Consider the following 3699-nt stretch of genomic DNA (forward strand, 5'->3'; position numbering starts at 1 on the left):
TAGAACAAAATTCTAACTCACAAAAAAAGACGACTTACTGGCCTGACAGAGACTGCAGAAACCCCAAGAGTATGGCCCCCAGACACCATTTTAGCTCAGTAATGAAGTCACTCCTGAGGTTCACTCTTTAGCCAAAGATTAGACAGGCCCATAAAACAGAACAAGACTAAAGGGGCACACCAGTCCAGGGGCAAGGACTAGAAGGCAAGAGGGGACAGGAAAGCCAGTAATAGGGAACCCAAGGTCGAGAAGGGAGTGTGTTGACATGTCATGGGGTTGGTAACCAATGTCACAAAACAGTATGTATAGTAATTGTTTAATGAGAAGCTAGTTTGTTCTGTAAACCTTCATCTAAAGTACAATTAAAAAAAGAAATCCAATAAGGATTAGAATCAGAATGACCAGATTCTTGGCAACTCTACTTGGGAAATTACCAAATATCACCGACTCTCATTTATAGAAAGAATATAACAACAAAAACAAAAAAGGTGGGCAAGTGAAAACTGTACTAACGGGGAGAAGGGGAAGGAGGAAGCCAGACAGAGGACACAAGGGTAACCGCAGGGAGTTAAGAGAGAGCAAGCTCAACTCCCACACATGGAGGCAGCACCCCTGCCCCCTCTGGGGAGTCAACCCTGGACAGAGAGCCGGCTGGAATAATCCTGTCCCTTCCATCTCCCTCTGCTGTACTCACTCTTCACTGGAGGTCAGAAGTCTCACAGCTTTATAATTCCAGTAGTCTGGAATGCTGGTCTCCAGAGTAGAGAGATGGCTGATTCCCACTTACTACAGTTTTCTTAATGTCTGGGATTGTGTGCAAGCTCATTGGTTTCTGTGTTTGGACTCTCGTTGTTGTTAGCGGCCACTGATTCCAATTCATGGCGACCCTACGTGTGCAGAGTAAAACAGCTCCATAGGGTTTGCAATGGCTGTGAACTTCGGGAAGCAGATCTCCAGGCCTGTCTTCCAAGGTGCCTCTGGGTGGGTTTGAACCCCAACACTCTGAACAGTAGTTCAGCACTTAACCGTTTGCACCACCCAGAGACTCCTTGTGTTTGGACTAGTGCATCAGTAAGGCTGGAGACAAAGGAAGATGCACGCAAGCCTAAGCCGTGAAGAGTGAAGGAGCACACACTTAGCATTTGCATCTTTTCTTTTGTTCTATGCAAGTTTATTTCCTGCCTTTCACACTAGCACTCAAGAGATGGTGCCTGAGTTACAAAAGATTTCTTCCCCGTGGGCAGAAAAAAGCATACCCACCAACACGTGCACCCACCAAAATCCCATCAGCATCTCTACGCGTATCCAGGTACACACAGCAATGCACAGTGGTTTTGTACCTGCTTGCACCCACGTGTGCCCACACATGCATACACCGCCTACACGTGCCTGCATGGAGTCATGCCTAAGGTGCCCACAGCATCCATGGGGACATGTCCCACAGACACCCACTGTGTGCGCAGGCATGCTTGCACTAGCACCTGTGGGTGTCCAGTTCAGATTGTGACCTTCAACAGGCCCTGAGCTTGCAAAAGCTTACGGGGCTTCCCTGCTGCTCACAAGGAATTCAAAATAAAGGATTTTTTTCAATTTTAATGTAAGAAAACATATGTGTGCTGAAAATAAAGTAGCTTCTTTCTTAATTTTTCTGATCACAACTTAAAATTATTGATTTCTTTAGCATTCACTGATATATTTATGCATTTATTCATCTGTCTAACAGTCCATTCATTTTTGGCACCCCTGTTTTGCTAGAGCTCTGGGTGTATCCTGCCTTCTGGACAGTCCAGAAGTGATGTGCACACACATTCACACAATACACATCCCCACAGTGCGCACACACACACGGTCACACTACTATTCCCACATGTGCACTTGGGCTCATACACTCATGGAGACACACACACACACAGCCTAATGGAGCTCCAAGCCAGAAACCCCAAGAAGGAATCCAGTGCTGGCACCGGCACGTTCAGACACAGCCAGCATTTCTGCAGGACGGTTCTCCTCTCCTCCCTCCTGGTGTTCTGGCCACTGCAGGTTCCAAGCTCAGCAGGAAGCCACAGAGTGCTCCCACACAGCCGAGGCCTGCAGACCTCAGAGCGGGGAAGAGGTCTGGTTCAGAAGGGAGACACAGGCATAGGGATGGGGAGAGCAGGGTTCCCAGGAGGAAGCCCGGCACTGGGAGTTCAGCCCCTGCTGTGAACCCCCACTGGGTGAAGCCCCTTATGTGAGGCCCTCACAGTGTGATGCCCCTGCAGTGTGAAGCACCTCCCAGTGTGAAGCTTAGACCATGTGAAGTCCCCACTGTGTGAAGCCTCCCATAGTGTGAAGCCCCCACCATGTGAAGCCCCCTACAGTGTGAAGCCTCTACAGTGTGAAGCCCCCACAGTGTGAAACTCCCATAATGTGAAGCCCCTAGAGTGTGAAGTTTCCACAGTGTGACACTCCCACAGTATGAAACTCCCAGTGTGAAGCCCCCACAGTATGAAGTCCCCACAGTGTGAAGACACCACAGTGTGAATATCCCACCAGGTGAACCAACCCCCACAGTGTGAGGTCTCCACCATGTGAAACAGGGGCTCTGGAAATGCTGACAGGCCATGGGATGATGGGGATGGCCTCAAGAGATGGCCTGGCATCCAACAGTCCCCAGACAGGGAACAGCACTATCCTCTGGAATTCTGGTGGATGACCAACACATGCCAGTCCCCACCTCCTTCAAATTATGAGCTCACCCAACCCCAGACTCTGGTCCAGTCTGGGAATGCAGTTTATAGTATTAAAAATTACTGGGGTCTGGGCCCCACCCTTGACATTCTGATTTGTAGAACCTTCCCAGGTGATTCCAATGTGCAGCCAAGGTTGGGAACCTCTGGTCTACTGGATCCCTGGTGAGCAAATGTGCATGACAGGGAGCTCACCGCCTGTCCTGGCAGCCCCCTTGCTTTGGGGACACTTTCGGAGTTAGGAGCGGTCTCCTCAGCAGCATGGTTTCAAATTCCCTGCAGGTGAAAGTGAGCCCAGGGGCTGCACAACCACCATCATTGTGGCTGGGGAAGTGTCGCGGCCCCTCTTCCACGGCCCACCTTCAACAAGACCTGCCTCCTCCAGGAAGTCTGCCCTGACTGCTTCAGCCCCTGGGCCCTCTCCCCACTCTGACTACCCAGAGCCCCATGGGCAGAGTGCTTGCTTCTTGTGCTCACATCCAAGCTTGTCCCCAGTAAGTTTTCCATCCAGTGAAGGCACAAGGTGTGCATACTTGGGAGGCTGCAGGATGAGGTGGAGTGGCACAGGGGCTGGTGTCTGGCAGACACAGCTGGAAAGTGGCCCTGGGCCCTTTCTCCTTTCAAAACCACTTGAACATAAATTTTGGGGGCATGCAATTCAATTCATAATATGAGTTTTAGAATTGTATATTAACAGAATCATTTATATCTCACTCCTTTTGCTCAGCGTAATGATGGCAAATCATCCATGCTTTTACCTGTATCTAGGGTTGTGTTTTTTATTGTCATTTAGTATTTCATGAGAAGAACGGACCACTATGAATTTATACAGTCTACTGTTGATGGCCATTTGGGTCGTTTCTAGTTTAGGGCTCTTATGAGTAATGCTGCTATGAACATTCTGTTGTTGTTGTTGTTAGGTGCCATCAAGTCAGTTATGACTCACAGCAACCCTGTGTACAATAAAACA

At 49.2% G+C, this 3699-nt stretch overlaps 1 protein-coding gene across 1 annotated transcript in view; it reads left to right on the forward strand.

Moving 5' to 3' along the window:
• Positions 1–3699, forward strand: part of LOC101345971 (putative serpin A13) — a 146228-nt gene that overhangs the window by 63600 nt on the left and 78929 nt on the right.

This window comes from Trichechus manatus, unplaced genomic scaffold (genome assembly GCF_000243295.1).
Source record: "Trichechus manatus latirostris isolate Lorelei unplaced genomic scaffold, TriManLat1.0 scaffold00045, whole genome shotgun sequence".
Classification (NCBI taxonomy): domain Eukaryota; kingdom Metazoa; phylum Chordata; class Mammalia; order Sirenia; family Trichechidae; genus Trichechus; species Trichechus manatus.